A 23,418-nucleotide genomic window follows, 5' to 3' on the forward strand; every position below is an offset into this window, starting at 1 on the left:
AATTTATTGCAAGACGAGCAGTTAATTCTCAATAACTATCTGTTGACAATAACAATGCCATATTTGAACTGCAACCATCTTTGACTATGTATGTGCTCGGACTAAGTGGTTATCTAGACATTTTTCCTATCTGACCATTACATTTGGCATTCATCACTATGAAACAACATGGTGATAAATATTGACTTCAAATAATTATGTTAGGCAACCATTGACTGAAACCGCCTGCCTTGGCCAGGCACGATAATAACTGCTTACAGGAGTTGTCTCACAACAGGAGGTTCTGATAAGGAACACAGTACTCCTGCCAAAAACTAACAGGGAGAATCCAAAAGGGACCAAAAGGAGGGAGGAGACATCAGCCCATAATATGTTCTTCCAATATCCCAGAAAACTTCATGCTGGAATCCATCTTGGTTGGGAGATGCATGTGCCACCAGGAAGAACCTTGAGTCAGACCAAATACAGGCACAAGCAAGATGATTGGCCAGAGCAACCCAGAAACTTAACCCCATTACCATAAAGCCTGAGACTGTGAGCCATGTGGCAGAGCAGTTCTCCTGCGTTCCCTTAACCTATTGCCCTCCACCCGGGCGCCCCTTTCCAATAAAGTATTTTGCTTTGTCAGTACTTTTGTCTCCTTAGACAATTCATTTTGAAGTGTTAGACAAGAGCCCAATCTGAGGCCCTGGAAGGGGTTCCCCCTCTGGTAACAACTACTTTGATATAAGAATTGTGTTCAGAGTATCAAATTAACTGTCAAAACATGTTGGTTCTTTTATCCAGGAAAAATCATTTGTGTCTTTTTTTTCTTTTCTTCACAGATTATTAAGGTATAATTGATAAACGGTACATATTTAAAGTATAAGATGGTTATGTTTTGAATGGTATACACTCATGAAACTATCACCAGAATCCAAAATTAAGATAATAAACATATATCCATTACTCTCAAAAGTTTTCTTGTGTCTCTTTGATACCCCCTGCCCAACACCCTCAACTCCAGGTTGTCCATTTTACTGGCATAGAGTTGCTTGCAGTAGTCTCTTATGATGCTTTGTATTTCTGCAGTGTCCATTGCAACTTCTCCGTTTTCATTTCAAATTTTATTGCTTTGAGTCCTCTCCTTTTTTTTCTTCATGAATCTACTAAAGGTTTATCAATTTTGTTTAATCTTTTCAAAGAACTACCTTTTAGTTTCATTGATCTTTGCTATTGCTTTCTTTGTTTCTATTTCATTTATTTCTGCTCTGATCTTTATGATTTCTTTCCTTCTACTAACTTTGGGTTTTCTTTGTTCTTCTTTTTCTAGTTGCTTTAGGTGTAAGGTTAGATTGTTTATTTGAGATTTCTCTTGTTTCTTGAGGTGAGATTAAGTTGCTTTAAACTTCCCTCTTAGAACTGCTTTTGCTGAGTCCCATCAGTTTTGGGTCATCGTGTTTTTGTTGTCATTTTTTTTCTAGGTATTTTTTTATTTCCTCTTTGATTTCTTCAGTGATCTCTTGGTTATATTGTATAGCCTCCATGTGTTTGTGTTTTTTACAGTTTTTTTTTCCTGTAATTGATTTCTAATCTCATAGCATTGTGGTCGGAAAAGATGTTTGACATGATTTCAGTTTTCTTAGATTTACTGAGGCTTGATTTATGACCCAAGATGTGATCTATCCTGGAGAATGTGTTGCGTGTGCACTTGAGAAGAAAATGTATTCTGCTGCTTTCAGATGGGATGTCCTACAAATATCAATTAAGTCTGTCTGGTTTAATGTGTCATTTAAGGTTTGTGTTTCCTTATTAATTTTCTGTCTGGATGATCTGTCCATTTGTGTAAGTGGGGTGTTAAAGTCTCCCACTATTATTGTGTTACTGTCGATTTCCCCTTTCATGGCTGTTAGCATTTGCCTTAGGTATTGCGGTGCTCCTATGTTGGATGGATATATATTTACAATTGTTATATCTCTCTTAGATTGATCCCTTGATCATTATGTAGTATCCTTCCTTGTCTCTTGTAACAGTCTTTAAAGTCTATTTTGTCTGATATGAGTATTGCTACTCTAGCTTTCTTTTGATTTCAATTTGCATAGAACATCTTTTTCCATTCCTTCACTTTCAGTCTGTTTGTGTCCCTAGGTCCGAAGTGGGTCTCTTGTAGACAGCATATATACGGGTGTTATTTTTGTATCCATTCAGCCAGTCTGTGTCTTTTGGTTGGAGCATTTAATCCATTTACGTTTAAGGTAATTATTGATATGTATATTCCTATTACCATTTTCTTAATTGTTTTAGGTTTGTTTTGAAAGTCTTTTTTCTTCACTTCCTTTTTTGTTCTCTTCTCTTTGGTTTCCCACCTAGAGAATTTCCTTTAGCATTTGTTGTAATGCTGGTTTGGTGGTGCTGAATTCTCTTAGCTTTTGCTTGTTTGTAAATCTTTTGATTTCTCTGTCTAACCTGAATGAGAGCCTTGCTGGATAGAGTATTCATGGTTTTAAGGTTTTCCCTTTCATCACTTTAAATATATCATGCCACTCCCTTCTGGCCTGTAGAGTTTCTGCTGAAAAATCAGCTGATAACCTTATGGGGATTCCCTTGTATGTTATTTGCTGCTTTTCGCTTGCTGCTTTTAATATTTTGGTTTTTTATATTTAATTTTTCTTAGTTTGATTGATATGTGTCTCAGTGTGTTCCTCTTTGGTTTATCCTGTATGGGTTCTCTGCACTTCCTTGACTTGGGTGACTATTTCCTTTCCCATGTTAGGGAAGTTTTTGACTATAATCTCTTCATATATTTTCTCAGGCCTTTTCTCTTTTTCTTCTTCTTCTGGGACCCCTATAATTATAATATTGGTGCCTTTAATGTTGTCCCAGAGGTCTCTGAGACTGTCCTCAGTTCTTTTCATTCTTTTTTCCTTATTCTGTTCCATGGCAGAGATTTCTACCATTCTGTCTTCCAGGTCACTTATCCTTTCTTCTACCTCTGTTATTCTGCTACTGATTTTTTCTAGTGTATTTTTCATTTCAGTTATTTTATTGTTCATCTCTGTTTGTTTGTTCATTGGTTCTTCCAGGTCTTTGTTGAACTTTTCTTGTATCTTCTTGATCCGTACCTCCATTCTTTCTCTGAAATCTTGGATCAACTTTACTATCATTACTCTTAATTCTTTTTCAGATAGATTGCCTATCTCCTCTTCATTTAGTTGTTCTTGTACGTTTTTAACTTGCTCCTTTGCTGCAACATATTTCTTTGTCGTCTCATTCTGTCTAACATACTGTGTTTGTGGTCTCCTTTCTGCAAGCTGCAGGATCGTAGTTCCTCTTGCTGCTGGTGTCTGCTCCCTGGTGAGAGGTTGGTCCAGAGGCTTGTGCCATTATTCCCTTGACAGAGGGTTTGATTAGTATTGTGGTGACCTGAGCCTGCCCTAGATATTGATTAGGGCCTCCCCTTTGCTCTGTGGTTGTCACTGCCCTGTCAGGTGTGGGGGTCTGCTCCTTAGTTGTTGGAGTAGAGGCCTCCAGATCTGTTTCTTAGCTGCAATTCTGATGTGTGGTGTGAAGTAGGCAGGATTGGAGCAATCCCACTGAGAGAGAAGCCACTGAGTATTCCTCCTCTGGAGCTGTTCACCTGTGAATGTGCTTTGTTGTGTTCCCTTTAGCCTGTTGTGTGGTCTCAAGTACACTGTTGTTGGCACTGCTCTCAGGCCCACCTTAACTCTGGGTATGCTGGCAATTGACCCCAGTGACTCTCACACATTGTTTTCCCCAGCCACTGGCACAGATCCACTGAGGTCAGGTCCTAGGACTACAGTAGTCATGCACCTGGACCCATTGTGGTAGCTATGGAGGTATCTCAGACTCTGGCCTGGCCCAACCCTTGTGTGTACATTCCCATTAACCCCACAGATGCTAAAGCCAGAACTGTCTCAGCTGCAGGAGCACTTGTTGCCATTTCAGATATTTCACAGGTGCTGAATTTAGGAAGCTGTCAGTGGAGGTGTAACTCTGCATTTCATGCAGCCATGAGGAGAGATTTCAGCTCTTCTTCCTTAGTCACACAGCTCCTGGAGCTCAGCTGTGGTTTCAGCCACTCCTCTGGGGGGGGAATTCCTAGTGGAGGAACTATCTGTGCAATCCTGGGACAGCAGGGTGGGTTCTGGCACCCACTGATGGATTTCCTAGTCACTGAAGCTATCCTCACCCTCCCAGGACAAAATGGGTAGGTCCTGGGGCCTGCTGGCTGAGTTTCTAGTGGCTGGAGCTGTCCACGCCATTCTGGGTCAGCAGGGATGGGGTCTGGCATCTACCCACAGGTCTGGAAAAGAGGTGGCCAATGCCCACCTCTGGAGCTCAAGATGGCAGCTGTGACTCACACCCACCCCTCAAGCTCCTTTAGGCAGTGTCCTGTTGCCTGGGAGTGCTCCCAGGGAAGGAAGCTCTTGTGGTGGTCTCGCCTCTCTCCCCGTGTGCCTCCCAATAATGGTGACTTGCCTCTCTGGCAGGCCCAGGCTTCTTCCTAGTACATCCTCAGTTGCCACAGCCTGACCGCTTCAGGCTGTTTCCACACCTACCCCTGGTCCTTCTTCTGGGACTGAGCTCCAGAGTCTGAGTTTCAGCGTCTGACCCCCCCACCCTCACTGACAGAAGAATGTCTCAGTTTGGGGATCACAGGGTGGTGGTGCCAACCCTCTGGGCAGGTTACTCTCTGTTTTGCCTTCCAGAAACCAGTTGCTGCTCTCTTCTCTTAGGCTCTGAAGCTCCCCCTCTGTCCAGGCTGATCTCCCCACTGGTGAGGAGACTTCCCAAGGTACGTGAAACTTTCCCTCTTCACAGTTCCCTCCTTGGGGCACAGGCCCCATCCTGATTCCTTCTTTTTCTTTTTCCTTTAGTCCTACCCAGTTACATGGATGTTTTCTTGTCTTTTCGGATGTCTGAGGTCTTCTGTCGGTGCTCAATAGCTGTTCTGTGTGAATTGTTCCACTTGTAGATGTATTTTCAATGTTTCTGTGGAAGGAGGTGAACTCTGCTTCCTACTCCTCTGCCATCTTGATCTCTCAGGAAACCAGGATCTTAATATCATCTGTCTCTGTCATTCTTAGAATAAAGAGTTGGTATTGAGATGACCACTTCACTTCCAGGGTTTTCAGTTCATGTTATAAGCATGAAACAGGAGGGAAATGAATAGTTGACAACAGCAGTTTTCTGCTAAATAACATTGGCTAGAATTATGTAGTATGTACACCATTATCTACATAGGAAATTAGTGAATTCAATTTTACAGGCTTTACGTATCATGTAGGAAAATAAGAATGGAATTGTGAATGACTTTTGTATAGCCATCTCAGTAATTTCCTTAGTGAGAAATAATTGATATCTATTCTCTGAATCTTATGTATCCCCAACAAATGTCTTTATTCTACTCTAGCAAAAGGATTATGTCTTGACTAGGATTCTTGTGTTGCAGTTCATTCCTTTTAGTGTTCTTGGGATGACATTCCACCATCTATTTTCCAGTGGCACAGATGAAAAGTCCAATTCCAATTTTATTATAATCCAAAAGATAACTTGTTCTTTTTCTTTTCTGGGAATGCATAAGAAATTTTTGCTTATCCAAAGAGTTCAAGAATTCACCAGTATTTGAGTGAATGAGTTTTCTCATGCAACTTGGTTTATTTTTTTTTCCATCTGCACACTTTGCTCTTTCTCCAACTCAAAAAAATATTTTCTATCATTTGTTAAATATTACCTCTTTTTTGTCTGTTTTCTTTTGCCTTAGAATACCCAATTTTATATAATAGATTTTTAAATCTCTTTTCAAGTTATCTTTTGCCTTTTGATTCTGTTGTCTTTATATGTTGCTATGTATTTCAAGATAATTTCACTTGTGCTCTTCCAAGCCTCAGCAGTGACTGTTTTCTTCTTTAAATTCCTCTACTATTATTATTTTTCTGAATTTTTTTTTTCCTGAACACTGGAAAGTGCTTATATTATTATCCTTTGCTGAAAATGTTATTTCTCTCCCTCTGCAGCTTTATTTCACAGTCATATTCCTCTCTCTCTCTCTCTCTAATTTCCTTTTTGTTCTTCTCTGTGATTGCTAAGCCCTCTTTCTTTTTGAGTTAGGATTTGTTCTTAAAACATATTAAATTATGGCAGGCAAAGTAGTATCTGCTGTCATAGGCCAGAGCATAGTAGCAGGTACCTGAGGCAAGCATCCCTGTTCCAAATTTGTTTTATACTTTTCAAGCTTCAGTAGCAGAAAAGGCTCATCTAGCCTTCCAGCTCTTTCTTAGATTAGAATACAAGGGAATGCAGATCATTTAATGTCACCTCAGTACTCCAAATACCTCTGAGGTGCCAAATCTTCCTAGGATATGATATATGATACTTTCTGATCTTCTCCCAGGCTTGTATTTCACTAAGCTGACATCTAGTCTCCCTCTGCAGTGGGGGAGGGGAGACCTGGAGGAAACAAATCTTCCTTAGATATCTCTACTGGAAACCCTTTGGAAGCCAACACCTCTCTTCAACTTAGATTACCATTGTTTTGTATGCTTCCTGGCTCACAGAGACTGTTAACTTGGAATTCAGATTGGAAGAACCGAGAGCTTTGTATGGGTTGCTCTGTTCCCAGAACACCATTCTTTCACAATATCCTTATTTTAGGTAATTTCTTACTTTTCTATTGTTTTTATTCGGTTGGGATAAGTTTACATCTGGTATTCTTTATCCTTCTTAGCTTTGCTTTTTCTCTTGCATTTTGAATTTTAGTTTATAGGTTAATTGTGAATGGGAGCTTGTCTTACATTTGTTATTTTCATCTGTTTCCTCTTGTTCTCTTTTTCTACACACCCCCATCCTACTCTCATGGTGAATGTTCTGTCCTTAAGGGTTGCAGTCCAAAACCTGGTATATGAAGGCAACTAGGATGACATTTTATTCTAATAAAATTCTAATGATAATTTTGATATCATAGATATCTCTACTAAGAAGGAAGTTGGGCTTTCCAGACTTGTTGGAATATTTTCCTACTAACTCAAGTCCACTACCTTTCAAGGTTTTTTTGACAGAAACCAAGACAAATTCAATTTACATTCTAACCTGGTGCACAATTGTATATGTGTATATGTGCATATCAGGAAAATAAACTCCACAAAACAAAACATATGCAAGGTTACATGTTATGTACTCTAATGTTCCTTATTATATACTGTTTTATTTTTTAAAATACTGATTATGCCATTCTAAATTGATTTCAAATCCAATAATGGGCTGCAGCTTGCTGTTTGAAAAATACTGATCCAGCTTTTCTGAGTAAGAAACTTTATTAAAACCTCTCTCCTGAGAGTGTTTCTCCATAGTTTTGATCAAGTCATTTTTATAGACAGTGGAATTTCCTACACTTTCTGGTGTTAAACAATGGATCTGGTTCAAGTTCTTTGCTTCTTAAAGAGTATGGATGCACCAGACAGTTCTGGAGTCTAGAAAGCTTGAAGCACCTGTTTCACCTACTGCTACATTTTTCTATTCTATAATGACCCACAAAAATCTTTGCCTTGTTTTTTAATATGAATGTCTTATTATTCTTTCCATTTTTGGTAAGTGCTTATAGATTAAAGAAATATTCAATATTCGTAGTTTAAATTTAAGACATCAATCTTGAATAGAATTAATAATGAATTTGATCAATTTATAAAGATGAGACTTTCAAATATCAGTAAATGTGATATGAAATGTATATAAGGACATACAATGCAAAATGATAAATACAATTTATCATAAATAAGAGCAATTTATTTATGGAAAATATATATTTAATAGAGCAAGTGATGCATGAACAAAAATTAAGCACATAGGTCAAATAAGTGTTAGGAAAAATAAGACAAATACTTGCCATCTTAAATTTATAAAATATTTTCTGTGCATCTCTTCATGTGTTTCTAAAGTAAGACAACTATTAAGTTAGCACTTTTTTGTGTGTGCTAGTAAATACTTTTCTCCTGTTATGATTATCTCCACTGTTTTCTAGTCTATATTTTAGATCTATTTCTGAGCTACATGTGCTGTTACCTCACAAGAATATCATCAAAAGAAAAATGATATCAATGTCATGAAAGTACTCCCAGCACAGCAAAATAAATATATTATGTAAATGTAAAATATGATAGCCATTAACATTAGTATTACCCATTAGAAGGCTAAATATGCTCTACCTAAGAGTTATGTAAATGAATGGCTCTTAAAAATGTTGTTTAATGTTTGCTTAGGCAAGCATTAAAGTTTCCAGTACATACTTTTTGTTAATTATGAAATATGAGAGCACCTCAGAATTTTGCTTGCCTTTTCTTGTCATATGATGTTTACATCTTCATTTTCTCCTTCTATATAATGATTTTAATATGTGTTTACATAGTGATTTCTATTTACTAAATGCTTTACAAGCATTTATTAGTCAATATTTTTTAATCTACACAATAATTTACTTAATAAATGTCAATAAACTTTAAATGTAAGACAGTAGGACAAAGGAATCCTTTTCTTAGCTTACTTACAAATATAAAAAAAACAGAAAGATAATAACTCTGAAATAATTAGTTATTTCAGATTGCACAGTAAATGACAGAGATGAAATTAATATTCGGATTTCTAGCTTTCATCATCTGCATCAATGCTTCTTAAACTTTTGGAATTTGGAAACCCTGCTGGGCAATTTCTTATGCTTTAGAAGCTCAGCTTCTGTGGTGATATTGAGACATAGTTTGAGGTGACAGATCAGATATAAATTAAACATACACAGAGTGATCATACTTTTGTCCTTGGAAACCAAAGAAATGCCTCATAGAATCCTAGGGTTCTTTGGAACATGGTTTGAAAATTAATAGCATAAATCATTGTACTCAAAAGTGTGTTATGGGTGACACTTGAGTCCACTTAAAACAGAATTTTATTGGTGTGCAAGGAAAAAAATAAATCCAAATGGCATTTTTAAAGTTGTTTTTTGTTTGTTTTAACTGAAGGAAGTCACAGAGCCTGTAATATTTGCAATGGGACTAGCTCAAAGATGAATTTAATTTGTGATATTTCCCCCAAAATATTTGCCCATAGAATTCTCTCATAAAAAAAAAAAAAAAAAATTAACACCAATGGTCCTCTGGTGTGACTGAATGTTTGTGCCCGCCCCTACTGCCCCAAATTCATCTGTTGAAGCCTAATCCCCAATATGATGGTATTTGGAGGTAGGGCCTTTGGAAGGTAATTAGATTGTGAAGGTAGAATTCTTGTGAATGGGATTAGTGCCATATGAAAATAGACACAAGAGAGATGATCCCCCTCTTGGCCATATGAGGATATGAGTAGGTAGCTATTTACAAGCCAGGACATGGGCTCTCACAAGAACTTAACGATGCTGGCACTCTGATATCAGATTTCCAGCTTCCAGAACTGTGAGCAATAGATGATTGCTGTTTAAGCCACTCAATCTAGGGTATCTTGGTATAGCAGCCTGAACTAAGACATCTTCAGAATATAATTTAAAATAAATATTTATATTTAGATTGTGTGATCTATTTATAAGGAATCAAGATAACATATTCCATTCAGACCACATTATTATAAAGTAACAAGTACTAAGTTTGAAGTGTAAGATTGAAATTTGCATTTGTTAATCTTTGCATTTATTATTCAAAATGTTGAATGTTCAAATTCTCTTTTTTTTTTAGATAAAACAATGGTGATATGTTTAGAAGTATGATACCTTCTGATATTCATGTCCATAATTCATTTAAGTGACACTGATTAGCAAAGATCCAAAGAGAATGATCTTTTTATACAACATTTACTATTTTAATTGACCATTTGTTCCCAAACATAGACAGTGCACTGGAATAATTGATAGAACTATTAAAGATAAATACTGGGCTAGTATGTTAAGGATAGAACCTAGAAACCTTTAAAACAAAGTCCAAGTATTTCTGTTGAATTTAGAAGCCACAAAATCTAAAATTTTGTTAATGTTATTTGGCAAAAATTATCAAATGGGAAGCGAAGCAACATGGTCTCTGCTTTGTATACATGTCTCTCCTGGACATCATCCTTCAGGATTTTAACTGTTAATGTAAAATCAAGTCAAATGAGATTTGGATTACTTTGTTTCCCCAAGCATTTCTTCTTCCTAAAATTTCTCATCAATCAAAAAGTGTTTCTTTAACTGTCTGGAAAAAACTCTGTTTATGTCATTTTCTTTTTTGTGAGGTAATGTTTGACCTCCTGTCTCTTCCTTGAGCAGTAATGTAAGAATTGTTGCCAGGAATATGATTTACACTGGAGAAATGAAAACCCATAAGTTTAGTATTTTCAAAGTATCATTTACTTTGAACTTTCATTCTTTTACAAATATTCATTGAACAACCAGGTACCAAGGTACCAACCATTGAACATTCATTGAACAACCAGGTACCAAGAACAATTCTAGGTACAACAAGAACAATGGTATCTTGCCTTAAGCAAAATAGGTTCCATGAAAATAGCAATAAACACATTCTAAGTTCTAAAAAGAATTCACTTATGATGGCATCTTGACTTATTCCAGTGGACCCAATGTAATTGTCTGTGTATCACCACTAAAATAGAAAGAACTTTATTTAAAAAAAATATTTTAAAGGAACTACCAATATTTTTGTTCTATTTTTTGGATATTCCTGTGTAGTATGACTACTAAGAAAATTTGTTTATATGAAGATATTGATTTGTGTCACAATGGCATCTTTGATTTTTTTATTTTATTTCTTCAAAGAAGGAAGTCAAAAACTGATATTCAGTACTTATAGGTATTAGTGATTCAAAATTTGGTTTTCTATGTTTCAACCCTAACTTTACCATTTTGAAGAGGATTTAGAATTGTTTCCTCTTAAATCTTTGCTTACATTATGTGCTACCCATATTACACTTTTAGCAAGAAATATTAGTACCCAAATAATTAAGAGTACAAACATTAAGCAATGCAATGATATGAAATGATAAATAGGCTTTTTCTCCTTATATAACTAGAAAAATAGCATAAACTTTGATTTATTAATTGTTTACCATGTGCCAGGTGCTGCATTACATCATTAACTCATTTAACACTTAAAACAATCCCATGTTACAGATGAGAAAACTGATATACACAGAGATTACATAACTAATAAAATGTTTCATATCTAGTAAGTGATAGAGCCTGGACTCAAACTAGTTCTGTCAGCTCACAGACCTACATCTTAACCAACGAAACAAACTGCCTCTCAAAAAATTCTCAGTTGAGTGTATTTGTTTTGTTTTTAACTTTTAACAAAATACGACATTTTTGTTTTGCAGAATGGTCATGAGAAAGTGTTTTTTTGTTTGTTTTTTCTGCAAGTTATAATTATTTTCAAACTATGCTGTGAATAAAAGGCTTCTAGAAGGAACCAACAAGTAAATGGCTCTTTCTTTGAAAATAAAATCAGGAAAAGAGACTGCTCTTGATTTCACCTTATCTTTCCAAAAAGTAACCATTCTTCAGAATCAAATAAATACAACCTTCCTTACAGTCTTCCATAACCACTCTGTATTCTAATAGGTCTTAATTTTCTTTGGATCCTGGTAGCAAGCTGTGATTTTTATTACCCCACATTTCACCTCCTATGACTACTCACTAAATAAAATTTGAGGCTTTAACCTGAGCTATACTTATTTTATACCTAGTGCCTGTTATGTGTAGTTGGCTTCTAAAATATACTGACCATTGGAATACATGCATATTTGTTGTACTTTTAAGTGATATTGAATAAGATGAAAATATTTCTTTAAGCTGGTCTCTATATCTCTCGTTTAACTTCAAATAATTAAGTACAATTTTTGTAAATCTTCATGAATACTTTCTTCATACCCAATGCTACTTACATTTGTTGTTCTGTGCCTTCACTGGATAACATCCTGAGCAAAAGGAATCAAAAAAATTTTGTTATGTTTATTACCATAAAGAACCTGAGATTAACAAGAGCTTGCTTTATGGAAATACTAAAATATATTTGACTAGAGAGAAGTGGGAATTTCTTCAATGAATCTGCTTAATAGTCATATTTTTAAATTATCTCTTAAAATAAACTGATTTTCTATGAAGGGAAAAAAGCCAGTATAAATATTTACTAGGTGCTAAGTAAAAATAACAATACTTCTATCATATTTATATCTATCAATATATTATATGTATATATGTTTTTTCCATGTAGTACCTTGTGAAATAAGGCTATTACCTTATTTTACAGATGAGAAGCTGAGGCTGATAAATCTGCTCAAGTCAGACAAACCAGGCCAGCCGACAAGACCTAAAAAGTTTTCATTGTACCATTCAGTGCATGTTCAAGGTCACCCCAAAAGAGTTATGTAATATTCTGAAATGCTCTTTCTCATGGATTTATATATCATTTACCTGGTCATCCACTCTGCAATTATACTATGACTACAATAACACAATGTAGTGGATTTCCTCCCTGTTTACGAATCAATGTGCATTGATATATCCTCCTGTCTTTCCCAAGACAAGGTTAAAGCAAGTTTGTTCATCTTGCAAATGATCATACTAACTTGCTTTAGGATATTAGAAAAGGCTTATATTATATCACATGTAAGACAGGTGAGATTTCTAAGATGGAACTCACCAACCACAAATACCCACTGGCACAATGTTGTCAGTGAGGTGATTGATTAGAAGCAGTAATGAATAAAGCTGCAAACATTTACACATTTTTTTCTCACATAACAAACAATTTTAAGGAGATTAAGCCAGGGGTGTAGCAATTCAAATGTGTCATCAAAGATCAAGCCTCCTTGGTCTCTGCTCTATACCCTTGGGTGTTGTCTTTGCCTGATAATCTCAAAATGGTGTGGAGCTTCGCATACTGAAACTGCAAGGCAAGAAGAAGGAGCAGAAGACACCAGCCATATCAACAGTAATCATTGACTTATATAAAGAGAGCCTAAGTAGCTTCACAAATATTTGGTGCGAAAGAATTCATAAAATAAGAAAGTAGCAAGCTTTCAGTGTATCCTTAAGCACAATACACCTGTGATTTGGGGAAAATTTTCCTCTAGGTTTTGTTATAAATGACTTTCACTGGTATACAAAAATCAACAGTTTCTTTAATTGGATATCTGATACTTCCACTGAAATCTGCCATTTTCTACATTATCATCAAAAATTGTAACTTTAAAGGCTTTTGCTAAATTGACAGTTTACCTTAAATTCCCCTTAATGATAGCCTCCTCCATGAGCCATGAACCAATGGTCAGTCATTCTTTGTTATATTCTCTCCAACCACCAAAATTGAAATTTGATAATTTTTCCTTTTCTTTCTTTCTTTTAAAGTAATATGAAAATATAGAAAAATATATAATCTGTATATCTATTTATCTACACACACACACACACACACACACACACACATATATATATATATATATATATATATATATATGCATTTTTAACCAGCTGAGCTAACAGGCCAAGCCTATATATATACATTTTTAGCATGTTCCCACTATACAGATGTAACAACTGCTAAGTTTTAATTGTGTTCACCTCTCAGCTCTTTTATAAGAAATGAAGCATTATTAATATATCTAAGGCACCCTTTAACAATTCTCAACCCCCACATTCCCATCTGCCTATAGGCAATCTCTTTCATTATTTTGACATGTATAATATATTCTATTATTTTACTTTTTTATGTAGGTATCCATAAGTGATATTTCTTAGTATGGCGTCTTTTTAAATATTTTAATTAATTAATAAAAATGGAAACTATTTATATACCACTTGTCTAGGTTATTCCATGTGGCTTTTGAGAAATTCTCATTTATTTTTAAATTGCGGTATAGCAGCCAATTTTGCAAATATACCACATTATTTTGGCATATATAAGTACATTCTAAATATTCCCCATTCCTACTTTTACCAAAAAATAAAATGATAAGCACCCTTGTAAAAGTCACATTGCATGAATGAATGGAGGTTAATTTTCCTAAGTTGTGTATTCATAAGTGGAATTTCTGAGTTGTAATGTATGCAAGTTTTAAAATTTATAGTTTTGGGTTGAATCATATTAAATTTTTAAATGGTCAGTTTCATACAATCTGACCTGAATATTCCAAATTACGCTTCAGAGTGACTGTACAAAGTGGCTGTATGAGAATGTTATTTTTTGACACTCTTGAATATTTTATATTATCAAAATCTTAATTTTGCCAAATTAATGTAATTCCTCACTTTTGTTATATATATTTTATTATGTATATATTATTTATTTTGTTGTGTATATTACATATATACATATATATTCATTAAATTGTACAGAATATATTCTATTTTACCTGGTTTCTTTAACTCAACATCATCTTTGTGAGTTTTAAGAATTTGGTTTTTAATGTCCTTTGCCACAAATAAGTTATTTTGTGGTGTAGTAATTTAATCTAACTTTTGTTTTTCCTTTAATAATATGTAAGTATGAGGGCAGGTACTTGGTTTATGTTTTTCCATACTTTATTCTCAGTATCTAGTTCTGCGCCTATCTCTTAGTAGGAGCCTAATAAATATTAATTGAATATTGATTAAATTTTCTTTTTGATTTTTCTTCATATATTTTTAAAGAAAACAAATTGTATCCAGCAACCAAGATGGTTTCCTATATTATATTTAATTTTCACTTATAAATAAAATACACTGTTTCCTATCAATCTTTATTAATATATTTAAAAACTCACATTTGGGATTTATTTCTGCAATGTTGAGAGGTGTGTAGTTAAATTTCTCCTCCTTTTAAAATGAAATGCCAGGTGTACCATTACCATACATTAATATTCATAATGTTAATAATAATATAATAACAATAATGTACACTGCTACTTTTGTCACAGGGTAACATAAATCTATCTACAGGACTGTTCCTCTGGTCTCTTTTCTGGACCATTGATTTGTCCCAAATGGCAAAACCATGTCAAACGGCTTTGTTAGTGACAGTTTGTGAAATCGGTTTCTCTCGTCTGCTTTTTTTTCAAAACCTGTTTCAAACAAAAGTTTCTAATCTTAGTTATTTGATTACTTTTACCTAATCTCATGGATCAGGGCAGGTGACTCATTTCAAACAATAATTCTGGTCATTATCTATTCATTTTTTATCTGTTCACTAATTAGAGTAGGACTTTACGTATTCTTAGATTCAAATAATTTGGACTCCCTGATGTGCAAGGGGTCTTTTGCCTTAACTCCTCTCCTATGCATACCAAACCACGGCACCAAAATATGTGTTTAGTCATAATCCACTGACAGCCACCAAGCTTTAACTCCTGCCCTAGATTATATCATTCCTGATGCTTTGGGTTTTCTTTTTCTTGATTTCAAGCTCATCGTAGTATTTTTAAAACATGTTTAAATATTTTATAAATTCTTCTGGCTTTTTGGAAATAAAGGGAGGATTATGAAACTGTGTGTTTAATCTTCCATTTTTATTAAACCCCTTGTTCTAATATCCTCAAGATTAAAGATATCATTGGTAATATGATAAACTAAAATCTGCTAATGTGCATATCTAAATTGGGCCTTTCTTTCAAAATCTTCCTCTGTCTTCATGCCAAATATGTTAGCAAAAACTGGTGAAATATGCAAATCAGTGAGTGGGGGAGGATATTTTTAGGCAGCTTCCTTACCATTGCTTTGATCTCAATTGCACTATAGCCAAAGTGGCCCAAATAGACAACTGATTGCTAATGTGCGTTATTGCCTTAAAAGGCCAAGGGCTAAAAAATGTCTATTCAAATTTTAGATATGTGATCATCTTGGACCTTAAGATAGTATAAAAATATCACCTACCAGAACATAGCACACTTTTTGAAATACGAGAAAGCAGAAGGGATAAACACCAATATTAGAAAATTAACACTAGCACTGAATGTGTCATATCTTATATAAAAAACAAAATTTAGTACATTTTGTAGAAAAAATATAAGGCTAGGCGGTGAGATGTGAAAAATGGAGAATCTATGTCTTATTAATGAAGCATTCAAAAAGGGGTTGAGCAAATGTATTCAGAGCCAAGAATATGAAACAACTCTCTTTCATGTAAAGCTTCCTTGAGCTATTTCAAACAGCATCAATACAGCTGGCAAAGTTGACATGGAAATGCATTAGTGTTAATTTGTGCTTACCAAAAAAAAAAAAAAAAAATTACCCAGTGTATTTTAAAACATAAAAATGTTAATATTCTATTCCAAAATTTAGTTGTAGTTCTTTTACTTATTTTATTCCCTTCACATTGGGGTGGGGGAGGGAAGGAATACAAATTAAGACAGAATTGAAAAAAGAGAAAAAAATGTGACAGGATTGAAAAGACTCAGGAAAAGATTAAGAGAAATTTAACCATGTTAGGAACCCTTAAGAATAAATTTCAGGAATTACTGAATAGGCATTAAACTTAATCTGCATATAAAATAACACCATTCATACAAATATCTATATCCGTTTTGCTTTTGTTTTTATTTTTTGCATAAAATTTGTTTTGAAGTGAAACATACCTTATAGATTGTATATGTCATGTGCCTTGCTTGATGGATTTTTGCAAACTCAATACCCGTTTATACTACACCCAGATCATGAAATAGAACATTACCAGCATTCCAAAAGCTCCACTAGATTCAATTTCCAGTCATTACCTCCCACTCACCAAGGGAAACCATTGTCCTGGATGTTTGTATTAGTTGTTTTGTTTGTTTGTTTGTTTTCAAATTTCTGCATAGCTAGTTACCATAGATATATTGGTGTTAAATAACAGAAATTTATTATCTCAGAGTCTCCATGGGTCAGGGATTTGGGTATAGTTAGCTCAGAATCCCACCAGGCTACAGTCAAGTTGTGGGTCATAGCTGTGATCTCATCTGTGGCTCAGGGTCCTCTTTCATGTGGTTGTAGGATTCATGTCACTATTTACTGGCTTTCAGCTAGGGATAATTCTCACCTTCTAGAGAACTCTCTTGGATCCTTGTACCATGATCCCCTCCACAGGCAGTTCACAAAATGGTTACTTGCTACTTTAAGGCCAGCAGTGAATCTCTCTACCTTCAAAGCTACAAGAGCCTTGAATCTTTTTTTAAAAGGCTCACCTGATTGGTCAAGTTCCCCCAGTATAACCTTCCATTTGATAAATTCAAACTCAACTAATTAAGGCCCTTAATTAAATCCGAAGAATGCTTTCACATTTACCATATAATGTAAGCTAGTCAGAAAAGAGAAATCAAGTAGATAGCCTCATCCACCAGAGGGCAGACAGCAGAAGCAAGAAGAACCACAATTCTGCAGCCTGTGGAAGGAAAACCAAATTCACAGAAACATAGACAAAATGAAAAGGCAGAGGACTTTGTACCAGATGAAGGAACAAGATGAAACCCCAGAAAAACAACTAAATGAAGTGGAGATAGGCAACTTTCCAGAAAAATAATTAAGAATAATGATAGTGAAGATGAGCCAGGGCCTCGGAAAAAGAATGGAGGCAAAGATAGAGAAGATGCAAGAAATGTTTAACAAAGACCTAGAAGAATTAAAGAACAAACACCTAGAAGAAATAAAGAACAAACAAACAGAGATGAACAATACAATAACTGAAATGAAAAATATGATAGAAGGAATCAATAGCAGAATAACTGAGGCAGAAGAATGGATAAGTGACCTGGAAGACAGGATGGTGGAATTCACTACCATGGAACAGAATAAAGAAAAAAGAATGAAAAGAAATAAAGACAGCCTAAGAGACCTGTGGGACAACATTAAATGCAACAACATTCACATTATAGGAGTCCCAGAAGGAGAAGAGAGAAAAGACCCGAGAAAATATTTGAAGAGATTATAGTTGAAAACTTCCCTAATATGGGAAAGGAAATAGCTACCTAAGTCCAGGAAATGCAGAGAGTCCCAGGCAGGATAAACCCAAGGAGAAACACGCCAAGACACATAGTAATCAAATTGACAAAAATTAAAGACAAAGAAAAATTATTGAAAGCAACAAGGTAAAAACGACAAATAACATACAAAGGACCTCTTATAAGGTTAACAGCAGATTTCTCAGCAGAAACTCTACAGGCCAGAAGTGATTAGCATGATATATTTAAAGGGATGAAAGGGAAGACCCTACAACCAAGATTACTTTACCCAGCAAGGATCTCATTCAGATTCGACAGATAAATAAAAAGTTTTACAGACAAGCAAATGCTAAGAGAATTCAGCACCACCAAACCAGCTTTAAAACAAATGATAAAGGAACTTCTCTAAGTGGGAAACACAAGAGAAGAAAAGGACCTACAAAAACAAACCCATAACAATTAAGAAAATGGTAATAGGACATACATATAGATAATTACCTTAAACGTGAATGGATTAAATGTTCAAACCAAAAGACACAGGCTTGCTGAGTGGATACAAAAACAAGACCCATATATATGCTGTCTATAAGAGATCCACTTCAGACCTAGGGACACACACAGGCTGAAAGTGAGGAGATGGAAAAAGATATTCCATGCAAATGCAAATCAAAAGAAAGCTGGAGTAGCAATACTCATATCAGATAAAATAGACTTTAAAATAAAGTCTGTTACAAGAGACAAGGAAGGACACTACATAATGATGAAGGGATCAACCCAAGAAGAAGTTACAACAATTATAAATATATATGCACCCAACATAGGAGCACCTCAATACATAAGGCAACTGTTAACAGCTATAAAAGAGGAAATCAACAGTAACACAATAGTAGTGGGGGACTTTAACACCTCACTTACACCAATGGACAGATCATCCAGACAGAAAATTAATGAGGAAACACAAGCTTTAAATGACACAATAGACCAAATAGATTTAATTGATATTTATAGGACACTCCATCCCAAAACAGCAGATTACACTTTCTTCTCAAGTGCACATGGAATATTCTCCAGGATAGATCACATCTTGGGCCACAAATCAAGCCTCAGTAAATTTAAGAAAATTGAAGTCATATCAAGCATCTTTTCCGACCACAACGCTATGAGTTTAGAAATGAATTACAGGGAAAGAAACGTAAAAAACTCACACACATGGAGGCTGAACAATATGTTATTAAATAACCAAGAGATCACTGAAGAAATTAAAGAGGAAGTCAAAAAATACCTAGAGACAAATAACAATGAAAACACGATGATCCAAAACCTATGGGATGCAGCAAAAGGAGTTCTAAAAGGGAAGTTTATAGCAATACAAGCCTACCTCAAGAAACAAGAAACATCTCAAATAAACAATCTAACCTTACACCTAAAGAAACTAGAGAAAGAAGAACAAACAAAACCCAAAGTTAGTAGAAGGAAAGAAATCATAAAGATCAGAGCAGAAATAAATGAAATGAAAACAAAGAAAACAATAGCAAAGATCAATAAAACTAAAAGCTGGGTCTTTGAGAAGATAAATAAAATTGATAAACTTTTATCCAGACTCATCAACAAAAAGAGGGAGAGGACTCAAATCAATAAAATTAGAAATGAAAAAGGAGAAGTTACAACAGACACCGCAGAAATACAAAGCATCCTAAGAGACTACTACAAGCAGCTCTATGACAATAAAATGGACAACCTGGAAGAAATGGACAAATTCTTAGAAAGTTATAACCTTCTAAGACTGAACCAGGAAGAAAGAGAAAATATGAAGAGACCAATCACAAGTAATGAAATTGAAACTGTGATTAAAAATCTTCCAACAAACAAAAGTCCAGGACCTGATGGCTTCACAGGTGAATTCTATTAAACATTTATAGAATGGCTAACACCCATCCTTCTCAGATTCTTCCAAAAAATTGCAGAGGAAGGAACACTCCCAAACTCATTCTATGAGGCCACCATCACCCTGATACCAAAACCAGACAAAGATACTACAAAAAAAGAAAATTGCAGATGAGTATCACTGATGAAGATAGATGCAAAAATCCTCAACAAAATACTAGCAAACAGAATCCAACAACACATTAAAAGGATCATACACCGTGATCAAGTGGGATTTATCCCAAGGATGCAAGGATTTTTCCATATATGCAAATCAATCAATGTGATACACCATATTAACAAATTGAAGAATAAAAACCATATGATCATCTCAATAGATGCAGGAAAAGGTTTCAAGAAAATTCAACTCCCGTTTATGATAAAAACTCTCCAGAAAGTGGGCATAGAGGGAACCTACCTCAACATAATAAAAGCCATATATGAAAAACCCACAGTAAACATCATTCCCAATGGTTTAAAAGCTGAAAGCATTCTCTCTAACATCAGGAACAAGACAAGGATGCCCTCTCTTGCCACTATTATTCAACATAGTTTTGGAAGTCCTAGCCACGGCAATCAGAGAAGAAAAAGAAATAAAAGGAATACAAATTGGAAAAGAAGTAAGACTGTCATTGTTTGCAGATGACATGGTACTATACATAGGGTTTCCTAAAGATGCCACCAGAAAACTACTAGAGCTAATCAATGAATTTGGTAAAGTTGCAGGGTAAAAAACTAATACACAGAAATCTCTTGCATTCCTATACACTAACAATGAAAGATCAGAAAGAGAAATTAAGGAAACAATCCCTTTCACCATTTCAACAAAAAGAATAAAATACCTAGGAATAAACCTACCTAAGGAGGTAAAAGACCTGTACTCAGAAAACTATAAGACACTGATGAAAGAAATCAAAGATGACATAAACAGATGGAGAGATATATCATGTTCTTGGATTGGAAGAATCAATATTGTGAAAATGAATACACTACCCCAAGCAATCTACAGATTTAATGTAATCCCTGTCAAACTACCAATGGCGTTTTTTACAGAACTAGAACACAAAATCTTAAAATTTGTATAGAGACACAAAAGACCCCGAATAGCCAAAGCAGTCTTGAGGGAAAAAAAACGGAGCTGGAGGAATCAGACTCCCTGACTTCAGACTATACTACAAAGCTACAATACTCCAGACAATATGGTACTGCCACAAAAACAGAAATATAGATCAATGGAACAGGATAGAAAGCCTAGAGATAAACCCATGCACCTATGGTAAACTAATCTATTACCAAGGAGGCAAGGATATACAATGGAGAAAAGACAGTCTCTTCAATAAATGGTGCTGGGAAATCTGGACAGCTACATGAAAAAGAATGAAATTAGAACCCTCTATAACACCATACACAAAAATAAACTCAAAATGGATTAGAGACCTAAATGTAAGACCGGACACCATAAATCTCTTAGAGGAAAACATAGGAAGAACACTCTTTGAAAAAATCACAGCAAGATCTTTTTTTATCCACCTCCTAGAATAATACAGATAAAAACAAAAATAGACAAATGGGACCTAATGAAACTTACAAACTTTTGTAAAGCAAACTACAAAGAAGACGAAAAGACAACCCTCAGAGTGGGAGAAAATATTTGCAAATGAATCAATGGATAAAAGATTATTCTCCAAAATATATAAACAGCTCATGCAGCTCAATATTAAAAAAACAAACAACCCAATCCAAAAATGGGCAGAAGACCTAAATAGACATTTCTCCAAAGAAGGCATACAGATGGCAAGAAGCACATGAAAAGCTGCTCAACATCACTAATTATTAGAGAAATGCAAATCAAAAGTACAATGAGGTATCACCTCACACCAGTTAGAATGGGCATCATCAGAAAATCTACAAACAACAAATGCTGGAGAGGGTGTGGAGAAAAGGGAACCCTCTTGCACTGTTGATGGGAATGTGAATTGATACAGCCACTATGCCGAACAGTATGGAGGTTCCTTAAAAAACTAAAAATAGAATTACCACATGACCCAGCAATCCCAATACTGGGCATATATCCAGAGAAAACCATAATTCAAAAAAAACACATGCACCCCTATGCTCATTGCAGCACTACTTACAATAGCCAGGTCATGGAAGCAATCTAAGTGTCCATTGACAGATGAATGGATAAAGAAGATGTGGTACATATATACAATGGAATGTTATTCAGCCATAAAAAGGAATGACGTTGGTTCATTTGTAGAGACGTGGATGGATCTAGAGACTGTCATACAGAGTAAAGTAAGTCAGAAAGAGAAAAACAAATATATTTTACTGCATATAAGTTGAACCTAGAAAAATGGTACAGATGAACTGGTTTGCAGGGCAGAAATAGATACACAGATGAAAAGAAGAAATGTATGGACACCCAGGGGAGAAAATGGCGGGGGGGTGGTGGTGGTAGTGATGTGATGAATTGGGAGATTGGGATTGACATGTATACACTAATATGTATAAAATGGATAACTAATAAGAACCTGCTGTATAAAAAAATAAATTAAATAAAATTCAAAAATTCAAAAAAAAAGAGAGAAATCAAATCATTTTCACAAATTGCATCCACAATCAAGGATGCATATTCACCAGTGGGAGTGAACCTTGCAGGTCATCTTAGAATTCCACATATCACATTCTGTATAGTATAGATTAGGTCTTCCTATTTTTGAACCTTATATTAATGAATCATATAATACAAACTCTTTTGTGCCTGCCTTCTTTTATTCATTAATGTTATAATGAGATTCTTCCATCCAGTTGTGTATAGCAATGATTTATTCATTTTAATTTTTGTATATTCATTCTCATTATTTCCATTTTATGAATATATCAAAATGTATCCATTCTAATACTGTTTAATATTTGGGTTGCTTCAAGTTTCATACCATTATGATAACATTTGTTCCTTTCAATGAACATGCATATGCATTTCTGATAAGCATATACCTAGGAGTTATTATCTTCAGTTTTAATAAAAACAATGAGTTTTCCCTAAAGTTATAACAAAAAATTTCTATCTCAACCAACATCTTATGTGAGCTCTAGTTTCTCAATGTTCCCACCAAAACTTTGTTATAACCGCCTTCTTTTTCACTTTTGTCACTGCCTGTGTATATGTCAGTATTGGGTTGTGATTTTCCATGATGGCCAGTGAATTAATGCATGTTTTCATGCCCCCCTCCCTTTTCTTTGGCTTTTTAAAATGTCCTTGTTATAAAATTGAAATTTAAATCACTACGTTTTTCTATTTGTCCATCTTTTGCTCACATGTTTGCAGTTCTTCATATGTTTTCAATACAATTCCTTTACCAGATGTATGTGTTGCAAATATCTTCTACTATTTATGTGCCTTTCTTTATTTTTATTCTCTTAATACATATTTAGGTGAATAGGAATCATAATCTTAATGTAGTCTGGGTTGTTTTTTCCTTTATTATTATTACTTCTGGTGTCAAACAAAAGAAATTGGTTTTCTAAAGTGTATTATCTATTTTACATTCTACATGTAGTGTATGAGAGTTTCAGTTTATT

This window comes from Balaenoptera borealis (genome assembly GCF_965194805.1).
Source record: "Balaenoptera borealis genome assembly, chromosome: 1".
Lineage (NCBI taxonomy): Eukaryota > Metazoa > Chordata > Mammalia > Artiodactyla > Balaenopteridae > Balaenoptera > Balaenoptera borealis.